Genomic DNA, 14,587 nt, shown 5'->3' on the forward strand with positions numbered 1-14,587 from the left:
AAACGATAGTAACATTCGATTATTGATTCGATTGATATTTAGATAAGTTAACTAAAACGTTTAAGATGAACCAGTAAAACACTAATTTGCTACAGTATTTTTGAATTGCTACAGTACCCGAAAAGCTACAGTGTTTTCGAAAATCACTATTTGCTACAGTAAAAAACTTTGCTACAGTAACTTTGCTACAGTAAACACTATTTCAAAATGAAAATGTATATATGTATATGTATATACTACGAGATGATGATTTATAGAAGCAAATAACCAAAACACTTAATTGATTAAAGCTACACTTCGAGTGACATAGTTTATCAATGATTAAGTTTAATTTTTGATAAAGGTACATGTCGCGTAACGAAAAGTACTAGTTTTCTAAGCGTACGAAAAAGCGTTCGAGAAACCGGAAGCGGGACATAAGTCGAACGTAAAGGTACAAGACATCGGAACAAAAATTACAAATTAACTATGCACAAAAATATAATATAATATATAATTAATTAATATAAATTATATAAATTATATAATAAATTAATATGTCGACGAACTAGATTACAAAATCAGATGTGAGCTGGAACAAGATGCCATGCGATCGCATGGCATAATGCCCACAAGCCCATGCGATCGCATGGGAGGTTTGGACAGGTCTGGTGCTATAAATTGATCGAATTCACGATTTGTTTCCTCACAATTCAATTCACTCTCATCTCTGCACTGTATATATATTATTATTATTATTATTATTATTATTATTATTATTATTATTATTATTATTATTATTATTATTATTATTATTATTATTATTATTATTATTATTATTAGCGTTAGTATTAATATTATAATTTATACATAAAATACTACGACGAGGTTCTGCTCGCATGTTTTCAAAATGAGTTTTTGAGCGGGATAGAGCTAATGAAAATATGGGTTATAGCTATGGAGGTTATGGGTAATGTTCATGAGTATTGTTCGCAAGTCAAACCTAGTGTTTATCATCTCTGTTGCGTCTACGTACTTTCCTGCAATATTGAATCACAATATTGATATGTGAGCATTCATATCTTATCTTTTATATATTATTTGTGTATCCATGTCTAGTGCTCGAGTATATATATTTATGCATGCTTGTATGCTAAATTTCGTCGTTAAACAGTTTATGATGAATCACGAATTAAATACATATATTACTGATAAAAGGTATATGATATGCATGTTTGTAAGACCCAAATATTTATTGTACATAATGTATTTAAGGTGTACTATGTGTGTATGGAGTGTGCACAACATGTAGGTGTTGCTTGCTCGACCGTCGAAGGAAAACTGGACGTTGTTTGAGGTACAAGGTGTGTACGTACCTTTTCAACCCCAAATAAAGTTTGTGTTGATGTTTCAAAGCCTTACCATTGGAAATAAAATCTTATTACGTTTCCAACGATATTTGATTCATCGAAAACGGAGCTACGGTCAAAAAGTTATGGCCAAAACAAGTTTCTGAAATCTGACCTGCAGAGTGGAGCGGCGCTCCACAATGTGGCGCGGCGCGCCGAATGGGTCAGAAGCAATTTTCAGCCTTTTTAAAGGCTTTAAATGAAGGGTACTTTGGTCTTTTCACTTGGGGACGGTTTGGGGTCATCAAAACTGATCCTTTGATCAGTTTGGATCACATTCTCACCCACCACAAACACTCTCTTCAAACCCTAGTGAGAGAAACCCACTTTTAGTGAGAGAGAGCTTGATTTGGAGAAGAAGGAGTTGGATTCTCACCAAAGCTCGGGTATCAAAGTTGTTCCACTCGTCAACGGCATCATTTTGGCGGTATTGGTAAGTTCTAACTCCGAATTTCATCTTAGTGAATTGATATTCAAGTTAGGGTTTTGAGTTAATTGGTTGTAAAACCCTTTTAGGTGATGAAGTGACTTTAGTGATGCTAGTAATCGGGTTTATTGTTATTGTTGGTGGATTTCGGTTTGGTGAACAAATTGGTTATGTTTAGAACTTGAAATTGGGTTTAATCACTAGGTTTAGTGATTGTGGAAGTATTGAAACCTATTTAGGGTTATTTGGTTGACTAACTTTGACTTTGGGTCAAACTAGGGTTTAAGTGTCATTTTGGGCAAGATAGATGTTTAACACCTATGATCGGGTTTAATTGGCGTATTAAGACCATTCTCACTTGTGTTAGTGATTATTGGTTAATTTTGGGTGCGTTTTGTACTCGGAAGTGCATTTGGGTCAAATTTGCACTAAGTGTCAATTTGGGTTGATTTGTGAATCCATTCTAAGTGTATTGTTGTAATTATGATAATGGAATAGGTATTTTCCATTGGCGAGTTGCAGATTATTTGGAAGCTTTCATCAAGACTTCAAGGTGAGTGTTAATATCCTATATGCATATGTATGTGTAGGATGGGTGCGGGTCGGGTGAAGTTATTCTCGGCTATAGAGCTCACTTCACATATAGGTGGATTTGATGGACTTGTGTATAGGTCCAATTGGCACGGTTGTGCGTTTTGGTTGACTACCTTTGGCAAAGTACACATTTTGGGTGTACGTTATCACACGTGGTTGTGAGTGGAATAATTATGCGTGTATGTATGTAATGTATTTAATTGTGTTGTACGAATGTGGTATTGTCGCGTTGTTTAAGACACCACGTTCTATGAAACGAGTAGTATTGTCGCGGTGTTTAAGACACTACTCATTGTGGAATTGACGAGTAGTATTGTCGCGGTGTTTAAGACACTACTCATTGTGTAATTGACTTGTGGTATTGTCGCGGTGTTTAAGACACCACAATGTCATGGGAGTGGAAGTGTCGCGGTGTTCAAGACACCACTCATTGTATTGAATGAAGTGTGGATTCGTCGCGGTGTTTAAGACGCCACATTGTTGTAAGGGTGAGTTAGTCGCGGTGTTTAAGACATCACCCGGGGGACTAGTGATTACGCGGTGTGTAAGTAACACTAGTGGATGTTATGAACTCCAACGGACTTTCATGTACCGTTCTCTTGTGTACTTGGTTAACCATGGTTGTATGAGTTATGTATTGGCATATTTAATTATGAACTATATGCTTTTGGTATTGCTAGCTATTGTGGACTTGCGGTTATTGGTATATGCACGATATGTTGCATGATTGTCAAATTGCTAATTCGTGATTAATGTTGTGTTGTCGTGATGTAGTTAACCCTCCGGGGGTAGTTATTGGCGTTGTTCACATTGGCGTTGGTGAACTTACCTTATTGATGGTATTATTAGCTTGTTGCTTAGTGATCGTATGGTATACTTAGATTAGCTTGCCTTTAGGCTTGGACGCTCCGGTATGCGGTATTTGTTTATTTATGTGGCGTGTCCATTTTATGCATATATATGTATGTAGTATATTATCATTCACTAAGCGTTAGCTTACCCTCTCGTTGTTGACTCTTTTTATAGATTGCATGCGGATTGGTGGCTCGGGTAAGCGCGAGGACTAGAAGACGTGCATAGTTGCTTTAGTGACTTACTTTTGGATCATTTAGGATTGGGTAGCGTATTCCCAATCGCCATGCTCGGCTTTGTTGAATTAAAAGTCTTTTGGTCAAATATTGTATTTCGGTACTTAAGGTGGTAAAATGGGTCGTTGTGGGACCCGCTTCGTAAACTCAATTTTATTAATTAAACGTGCTAGTTTTATATATATGAATTTATGGTTAAAAGCGTTTTGGCTAAAAATGTCGGGAACTAGTCAAACATTTTCGTTAAATTGACTTCCGGGGACAGCGGGCTGTCCAGGTGGTTTGGCGCGCCGCGCACCCACCTGGCGCGCCGCGCAAATGAACTGCACCAGAAATTTTTTTTTTATGTTGTGAAATTTAACGGGAATTGTCGTGGTTTGGTTTGGGTTGTTACAAGTGGTATCAGAGCATGGTCTAAGGGATTTAGGTGACTTGAGATAGGTGCCTAGACTTAGACTTTTGTGTGTGCTTAAATTGTTGCGGGACTTGTAGGATTTCGGGTCGGAATGGGTTTAGTTAGTGCCTTGTTTATAGGTCGACTAACGTATATATTAGTAATGCGGATATTATTAATATGCTTTTGTGTTGTGGTAATAATTCTCGCGTGTGTTTGTATCGCGTAGAATTTTGGTTGTGTTTGTTCTTATCATCGAGCGAGGCGGTCGTTGTACTAACGAGTCGATGCGGCGTGTGTGCGTAATAAGAACTTGCAAACCTTATTACGGGTACAAATCGTGTCTAACAAGTGATGTACGACGAGTGTTTAGCAAGATGGGACGGTGTTGTGCGTGCGGTTTTATACGTTCGTGGACTAATCGTTTTGCATTCTTTTGAATGACGACGCGAAACGAGACCGAGGCGAATGACGCGGAGTTTAACGCTAGAGTTGCGGCCGCCGTTGCGGAGCAAATGGGTGCGTTGGAAGAAAGAATGGAAAGGAGGTATTCCGAACTTCAAGGTAGTAGTGAAATGGAGCGTTATCTTAAGAGCTTCATGAGGACTAAATCCCCGATGTATGACGGAAAGTCGGATCCTTTGGTGAGCACAACTTGGATTTCGGACGTCGAAGGGTGTTTCCGTACTATTGATTGCCCTCCCGAGAGAAAGACGAGACTTGCTACGAGTTTGTTGCGGGGTAGGGCGAGGGATTGGTTGGATGGTAAGATTGATCTTGTCGGTGGTGAAACGTTTATGGCCTTATCGTGGGACGAATTTAAGGAGGAATTCTTCGAGGAGTTCCGGACTTCGGCCGATTTGTGGGAATTGCGTAATGAGTTGCGAAACTTGCGACAAGGATCTATGGATTTGAGTACTCTCAAGACGACCTTTATGGCGAAGGCTCGTTTTTGTCCGGAGTATTTGGGAAGTGATCGTTTGTTAATGGGGGATTTCTATTGGACTTTGAATGACGACTTGAAAAGTAAAAATTAGTCGTGGTCAAGCGAAATTGTTTTCGGAATTATTCGACTTGGCTAGGGGTTTCGAGTCGCATACACGATCGAAGAAGGGTGAACCTTCAAGGGAGATACGGGTTGTTTCTTATGGTGCTCCGAGTAAGAGGACTAAGGGTCCGAGCGTGAGCACGGGTGGTACACGGACGAGTATATCGAATTCTAGCGCATCTAGATGTTACAATGGTGGCATGAGGAGTCACAAGTCTTGGGAATGTTCGATGCCGTTTGAGTTTGAGTTGTTAATGCCTTGTGTTGTGCATATTGTTGTTATGGGTGACGTTCCTAATGGAAGTACCCTATGGTGACGTTTGATTGTCGGGCGAAGGGCGTAAGACTTGGTGCAACCAAGCATTCCTTGATATTTGAGAAATGTTTCTACCAAGCCACGGAAATGGTTTTGGTGTTCGATTGTTAAGCGCGTGTTCGCTTTTATGTTGGAGTGATGAACCATGAGGTTCGTCGGGTGGTTGGAACCCTTGAGATCGAGTGTTTTTAATCTCGATGTGTGTTGGTAATGGAGTCTACATAATGCAACATTAGGTGCCTCTTTTATACCTACTAGCGTGGTGTTCGACTCCGATTGTGTTGCGGTACGCTTTCGTTCAAAGTGTATAAGGATTGGTTAAAATCCTTCGTGAACTCGAGGTTAGAGCGAGATGTGGTGATGGGTCGTGTGTACCCAATCGTTGGTAAAGTCTACATTCGGTAGCACTGTACGGTAGTACGAGTTATGGATATGGAACGTAGTTCCAAGTGGGGGAGTTACACTCCCGCACGAGGAAGTTTTAGGGTGAGATTTCGGATAGTGCTTATGGTAGATCCGAAACTTGTGTTGGGACCTAGTTTTTGGTCGATTTGTGGTGGAGTACAATTTTGGTTCAAGTTGTACTATTGGTTTGGATTTAAATTACCACCGAGGTGGTAATGTGGTAAATCTCATTGTGAGATAATGGATGTGTTTGACGAGCAAGGTGAAATCCCTCGGTTAAGGGATGTGTGTGTGTCGGATTCTCTTTTAGAGAATTATTGTTTGGTTCCTATGTTTGATATAGGTGGTTCTTGCTCGATAGTGTAGACGGTTAGCGGTATCCGTTAGGGTTCACTATAGTGTAGCGGAGCGCGATGTTGCACTACTCGTTGTGTGAGGTATTGTTATAGTGGTGAAGCATGACTTTCGGGGTCCGCTGACTTCATCATGAGGTATTGTTATATCGGTGAAGCATGACTTTCGGGTCCGCTGACTTCATCCGGTGTTGAGTGATCTATCAGTTGTTTTATACTCCTATGGTGGGATCGTGAGGACCGTATTGTGTGATTACTGATGCGATAGCCGTATTTCGCTCACATGTCGTTACGGGCGTGACAATGGTCGATTTTGTACGCCTAGGGTTTTAAGTTGTTATAGTCGATTGGACGCTAGCGGTTCTAGTCGTTCGCTTATGATGTTACGGTAGTTGCGTATTGGTTGTATTATGCGCTACAAGGGATGTTTAGTGATTGGTGTTATCCGTAAGGATTCGTTTGGTTCGGTCTTCATCGTTTCAGGTTGTTGACCTTAGGTTGAGACTTGGTTGCTTTAGCACGGTACTTGGTAATGGTACGCTAGAGGAGTGATATCTCGGTTAGAGATGGGATGAGTTTTCCGATGCGAGGGAATGAGTATGGTTTTAGTGCTCGGATTGTAGATTTGAGAAAAATCGTGGATGACGATTTAGTTGTGGAAGGCGATTCGTCGGGAAGAATTGCTTAGGAAAGTCGGATTGGGACTTATGTTGAGGACCGTGGAGTGTGGTCCGTTTGGTTAAGTGACGAGGATCACGAGGACGTGATCGATTCTAAGTGGGGGAGAGTTGTAAGACCCAAATATTTATTGTACATAATGTATTTAAGGTGTACTATGTGTGTATGGAGTGTGCACAACATGTAGGTGTTGCTTGCTCGACCGTCGAAGGAAAACTGGACGTTGTTTGAGGTACAAGGTGTGTACGTACCTTTTCAACCCCAAATAAAGTTTGTGTTGATGTTTCAAAGCCTTACCATTGGAAAGAAAATCTTATTACGTTTCCAACGATATTTGATTCATCGAAAACGGAGCTACGGTCAAAAAGTTATGGCCAAAACAAGTTTCTGAAATCTGACCTGCAGAGTGGAGCGGCGCTCCACAATGTGGCGCGGCGCGCCGAATGGGTCAGAAGCAATTTTCAGCCTTTTTAAAGGCTTTAAATGAAGGGTACTTTGGTCTTTTCACTTGGGGACGGTTTGGGGTCATCAAAACTGATCCTTTGATCAGTTTGGATCACATTCTCACCCACCACAAACACTCTCTTCAAACCCTAGTGAGAGAAACCCACTTTTAGTGAGAGAGAGCTTGATTTGGAGAAGAAGGAGTTGGATTCTCACCAAAGCTCGGGTATCAAAGTTGTTCCACTCGTCAACTTCATCATTTTGGCGGTATTGGTAAGTTCTAACTCCGAATTTCATCTTAGTGAATTGATATTCAAGTTAGGGTTTTGAGTTAATTGGTTGTAAAACCCTTTTAGGTGATGAAGTGACTTTAGTGATGCTAGTAATCGGGTTTATTGTTATTGTTGGTGGATTTCGGTTTGGTGAACAAATTGGTTATGTTTAGAACTTGAAATTGGGTTTAATCACTAGGTTTAGTGATTGTGGAAGTATTGAAACCTATTTAGGGTTATTTGGTTGACTAACTTTGACTTTGGGTCAAACTAGGGTTTAAGTGTCATTTTGGGCAAGATAGATGTTTAACACCTATGATCGGGTTTAATTGGCGTATTAAGACCATTCTCACTTGTGTTAGTGATTATTGGTTAATTTTGGGTGCGTTTTGTACTCGGAAGTGCATTTGGGTCAAATTTGCACTAAGTGTCAATTTGGGTTGATTTGTGAATCCATTCTAAGTGTATTGTTGTAATTATGATAATGGAATAGGTATTTTCCATTGGCGAGTTGCAGATTATTTGGAAGCTTTCATCAAGACTTCAAGGTGAGTGTTAATATCCTATATGCATATGTATGTGTAGGATGGGTGCGGGTCGGGTGAAGTTATTCTCGGCTATAGAGCTCACTTCACATATAGGTGGATTTGATGGACTTGTACATAGGTCCAATTGGCACGGTTGTGCGTTTTGGTTGACTACCTTTGGCAAAGTACACATTTTGGGTGTACGTTATCACACGTGGTTGTGAGTGGAATAATTATGCGTGTATGTATGTAATGTATTTAATTGTGTTGTACGAATGTGGTATTGTCGCGTTGTTTAAGACACCACGTTCTATGAAACGAGTAGTATTGTCGCGGTGTTTAAGACACTACTCATTGTGGAATTGACGAGTAGTATTGTCGCGGTGTTTAAGACACTACTCATTGTGTAATTGACTTGTGGTATTGTCGCGGTGTTTAAGACACCACAATGTCATGGGAGTGGAAGTGTCGCGGTGTTCAAGACACCACTCATTGTATTGAATGAAGTGTGGATTCGTCGCGGTGTTTAAGACGCCACATTGTTGTAAGGGTGAGTTAGTCGCGGTGTTTAAGACATCACCCGGGGGACTAGTGATTACGCGGTGTGTAAGTAACACTAGTGGATGTTATGAACTCCAACGGACTTTCATGTACCGTTCTCTTGTGTACTTGGTTAACCATGGTTGTATGAGTTATGTATTGGCATATTTAATTATGAACTATATGCTTTTGGTATTGCTAGCTATTGTGGACTTGCGGTTATTGGTATATGCACGATATGTTGCATGATTGTCGAATTGCTAATTCGTGATTAATGTTGTGTTGTCGTGATGTAGTTAACCCTCCGGGGGTAGTTATTGGCGTTGTTCACATTGGCGTTGGTGAACTTACCTTATTGATGGTATTATTAGCTTGTTGCTTAGTGATCGTATGGTATACTTAGATTAGCTTGCCTTTAGGCTTGGACGCTCCGGTATGCGGTATTTGTTTATTTATGTGGCGTGTCCATTTTATGCATATATATGTATGTAGTATATTATCATTCACTAAGCGTTAGCTTACCCTCTCGTTGTTGACTCTTTTTATAGATTGCATGCGGATTGGTGGCTCGGGTAAGCGCGAGGACTAGAAGACGTGCATAGTTGCTTTAGTGACTTACTTTTGGATCATTTAGGATTGGGTAGCGTATTCCCAATCGCCATGCTCGGCTTTGTTGAATTAAAAGTCTTTTGGTCAAATATTGTATTTCGGTACTTAAGGTGGTAAAATGGGTCGTTGTGGGACCCGCTTCGTAAACTCAATTTTATTAATTAAACGTGCTAGTTTTATATATATGAATTTATGGTTAAAAGCGTTTTGGCTAAAAATGTCGGGAACTAGTCAAACATTTTCGTTAAATTGACTTCCGGGGACAGCGGGCTGTCCAGGTGGTTTGGCGCGCCGCGCACCCACCTGGCGCGCCGCGCAAATGAACTGCACCAGAAATTTTTTTTTTATGTTGTGAAATTTAACGGGAATTGTCGTGGTTTGGTTTGGGTTGTTACAATGTTTTTGGAAAGCTGGCGAAAAATCAATAACTTTTCATTTAGAAATCTCGTAATTTCGATGAACGAATCAAAAGATATGGTCAACTGAATTATGATTGACGTTAATTGGAATTGCTTTTGAATCTGCAATTAATATTTAAACAACTTGTTTGTAAGATTGATAAATTGGATTTTTGAATATTACCAACCGAGTAAATGAATCCTTATATAAGGTACGTCTCGTTTTGTTGAACTATTGTCAAAATTGACCTTTTGAAACGACTTTGGATAACTTTTGTATGTCGATCTCGAGCATTAGGATTGTGATACACTGTGACCTGACCTAGCTTGATAGACATTTATTGACCAACATATGTTCTCTAGGTTGAGATCTACGGTTATTTGGTAATCCGAGTTTCGGTCACATTTTGGTGAACGACTTTATATGCAGCTAAGGTGAGTTTCATTTGCTCCCTTTTTAAATGCTTTAAATATTTGGGGCTGAGAATACATGCACTTTATTTTAAACGCAATGGACACAAGTACATACTAAATTCTACACTGAGTTTGAACAGAAAATCCCTTAGCTTTGGTAACTAGTAACTGCCGGTTATAAGAACTGGTGGGCGCGAGTAGTTGTATATGGATCCATAGGGCTTGATATCCCCGTCCGAGCTAGAGTACTAGCCTTTTAATGGACGTATGCTATTTGAGAAGCGTACACGTTGGTTTGCGTGTATTATTAAGATGATTATACAAAGGGTATAAATTATATATACGTTAAGTTTAGTTACCAGGGTGCTCAATTTCGTAGAATATTTTGATAAACGTTTCTGGATGAAACAACTGAAATCTTGTGATCCACCTTTATATACAGATTATGCGTGAAATGTCCCGTTCTTATTGATTAAAAACGTTCCATATTGATTGATTTCGTTGCGAGGTTTTGACCTCTATATGAGACGTTTTTCAAAGACTGCATTCATTTTTAAAACAAACCATAACCTTTATTTCATAAATAAAGGTTTAAAAAACTTTACGTAGATTATCAAATAATGATAATCTAAAATATCCTGTTTACACACGACCATTACATAATGGTTTACAATACAAATATGTTACATCGAAATCAGTTTCTTGAATGCAGTTTTTACACAATATCATACAAACATGGACTCCAAATCTTGTCCTTATTTTAGTATGCAACAGCGGAAGCTCTTAGTATTCACCTGAGAATAAACATGCTTTAAACGTCAACAAAAATGTTGGTGAGTTATAGGTTTAACCTATATATATATCAAATCGTAACAATAGACCACAAGATTTCATATTTCAATACACATCCCATACATAGAGATAAAAATCATTCATATGGTGAACACCTGGTAACCGACATTAACAAGATGCATATATATAAGAATATCCCCATCATTCCGGGACACCCTTCGGATATGATATAAATTTCGAAGTACTAAAGCATCCGGTACTTTGGATGGGGTTTGTTAGGCCCAATAGATCTATCTTTAGGATTCGCGTCAATTAGGGTGTCTGTTCCCTAATTCTTAGATTACCAGACTTAATAAAAAGGGGCATATTCGATTTCGATAATTCAACCATAGAATGTAGTTTCACGTACTTGTGTCTATTTTGTAAATCATTTATAAAACCTGCATGTATTCTCATCCCAAAAATATTAGATTTTAAAAGTAGGACTATAACTCACTTTCACAGATTTTTACTTCGTCGGGAAGTAAGACTTGGCCACTGGTTGATTCACGAACCTATAACAATATATACATATATATCAAAGTATGTTCAAAATATATTTACAACACTTTTAATATATTTTGATGTTTTAAGTTTATTAAGTCAGCTGTCCTCGTTAGTAACCTACAACTAGTTGTCCACAGTTAGATGTACAGAAATAAATCGATAAATATTATCTTGAATCAATCCACGACCCAGTGTATACGTATCTCAGTATTGATCACAACTCAAACTATATATATTTTGGAATCAACCTCAACCCTGTATAGCTAACTCCAACATTCACATATAGAGTGTCTATGGTTGTTCCGAAATATATATAGATGTGTCGACATGATAGGTCGAAACATTGTATACGTGTCTATGGTATCTCAAGATTACATAATATACAATACAAGTTGATTAAGTTATGGTTGGAATAGATTTGTTACCAATTTTCACGTAGCTAAAATGAGAAAAATTATCCAATCTTGTTTTACCCATAACTTCTTCATTTTAAATCCGTTTTGAGTGAATCAAATTGCTATGGTTTCATATTGAACTCTATTTTATGAATCTAAATAGAAAAAGTATAGGTTTATAGTCGGAAAAATAAGTTACAAGTCGTTTTTGTAAAGGTAGTCATTTTAGTCGAAAGAACGACGTCTAGATGACCATTTTAGAAAACATACTTCCACTTTGAGTTTAACCATAATTTTTGGATATAGTTTCATGTTCATAATAAAAATCATTTTCCCAGAATAACAACTTTTAAATCAAAGTTTATCATAGTTTTTAATTAACTAACCCAAAACAGCCCGCGGTGTTACTACGACGACGTAAATCCGGTTTTACGGTGTTTTTCGTGTTTCCAGGTTTTAAATCATTAAGTTAGCATATCATATAGATATAGAACATGTGTTTAGTTGATTTTAAAAGTCAAGTTAGAAGGATTAACTTTTATTTGCGAACAAGTTTAGAATTAACTAAACTATGTTCTAGTGATTACAAGTTTAAACCTTCGAATAAGATAGCTTTATATGTATGAATCGAATGATGTTATGAACATCATTACTACCTTAAGTTCCTTGGATAAATCTACTGGAAAATAGAAAAGTGGATCTAGCTTCAATGGATCCTTGGATGGCTCAAAGTTCTTGAAGCAGAATCATGACACGAAAATAAGTTCAAGTAAGATCATCACTTGAAATAAGATTGTTATAGTTATAGAAATTGAACCAAAGTTTGAATATGATTATTACCTTGTATTAGAATGATAACCTACTGTAAGAAACAAAGATTTCTTGAGGTTGGATGATCACCTTACAAGATTGGAAGTGAGCTAGCAAACTTGAAAGTATTCTTGATTTTATGAAACTAGAACTTTTGAAATTTATGAAGAACACTTAGAACTTGAAGATAGAACTTGAGAGAGATCAATTAGATGAAGAAAATTGAAGAATGAAAGTGTTTGTAGGTGTTTTTGGTCGTTGGTGTATGGATTAGATATAAAGGATATGTAATTTTGTTTTCATGTAAATAAGTCATGAATGATTACTCATATTTTTGTAATTTTATGAGATATTTCATGCTAGTTGCCAAATGATGGTTCCCACATGTGTTAGGTGACTCACATGGGCTGCTAAGAGCTGATCATTGGAGTGTATATACCAATAGTACATACATCTAAAAGCTGTGTATTGTACGAGTACGAATACGGGTGCATACGAGTAGAATTGTTGATGAAACTGAACGAGGATGTAATTGTAAGCATTTTTGTTAAGTAGAAGTATTTTGATAAGTGTATTGAAGTCTTTCAAAAGTGTATAAATACATATTAAAACACTACATGTATATACATTTTAACTGAGTCGTTAAGTCATCGTTAGTCGTTACATGTAAGTGTTGTTTTGAAACCTTTAGGTTAACGATCTTGTTAAATGTTGTTAACCCAATGTTTATAATATCAAATGAGATTTTAAATTATTATATTATCATGATATTATCATGTATGAATATCTCTTAATATGATATATATACATTAAATGTCTTTACAACGATAATCGTTACATATATGTCTCGTTTAAAAATCATTAAGTTAGTAGTCTTGTTTTTACATATGTAGTTCATTGTTAATATACTTAATGATATGTTTACTTATCATAGTATCATGTTAACTATATATATATCCATATATATGTCATCATATAGTTTTTACAAGTTTTAACGTTCGTGAATCACCGGTCAACTTGGGTGGTCAATTGTCTATATGAAACATATTTCAATTAATCAAGTCTTAACAAGTTTGATTGCTTAACATGTTGGAAACATTTAATCATGTAAATATCAATCTCAATTAATATATATAAACATGGAAAAGTTCGGGTCACTACAGTACCTACCCGTTAAATAAATTTCGTCCCGAAATTTTAAGCTGTTGAAGGTGTTGACGAATCTTCTGGAAATAGATGCGGGTATTTCTTCTTCATCTGATCTTCACGCTCCCAGGTGAACTCGGGTCCTCTACGAGCATTCCATCGAACCTTAACAATTGGTATCTTGTTTTGCTTAAGTCTTTTAACCTCACGATCCATTATTTCGACGGGTTCTTCGATGAATTGGAGTTTTTCATTGATTTGGATTTCATCTAACGGAATAGTGAGATCTTCTTTAGCAAAACATTTCTTCAAATTCGAGACGTGGAAAGTGTTATGTACAGCCGCGAGTTGTTGAGGTAACTCAAGTCGGTAAGCTACTGGTCCGACACGATCAATAATCTTGAATGGTCCAATATACCTTGGATTTAATTTCCCTCGTTTACCAAATCGAACAACGCCTTTCCAAGGTGCAACTTTAAGCATGACCATCTCTCCAATTTCAAATTCTATATCTTTTCTTTTAATGTCAGCGTAGCTCTTTTGTCGACTTTGGGCGGTTTTCAACCGTTGTTGAATTTGGATGATCTTCTCGGTAGTTTCTTGTATAATCTCCGGACCCGTAATCTGTCTATCCCCCAGTTCACTCCAACAAATCGGAGACCTGCACTTTCTACCATAAAGTGCTTCAAATGGCGCCATCTCAATGCTTGAATGGTAGCTGTTGTTGTAGGAAAATTCTGCTAACGGTAGATGTCGATCCCAACTGTTTCCGAAATCAATAACACATGCTCGTAGCATGTCTTCAAGCGTTTGTATCGTCCTTTCGCTCTGCCCATTAGTTTGTGGATGATAGGCAGTACTCATGTCTAGACGAGTTCCTAATGCTTGCTGTAATGTCTGCCAGAATCTTGAAATAAATCTGCTATCCCTATCAGAGATAATAGAGATTGGTATTCCATGTCTGGAGATGACTTCCTTCAAATACAGTCGTGCTAACTTCTCC

Source organism: Rutidosis leptorrhynchoides, chromosome 11, assembly GCF_046630445.1.
Source record: "Rutidosis leptorrhynchoides isolate AG116_Rl617_1_P2 chromosome 11, CSIRO_AGI_Rlap_v1, whole genome shotgun sequence".
Classification (NCBI taxonomy): Eukaryota; Viridiplantae; Streptophyta; class Magnoliopsida; order Asterales; family Asteraceae; genus Rutidosis; species Rutidosis leptorrhynchoides.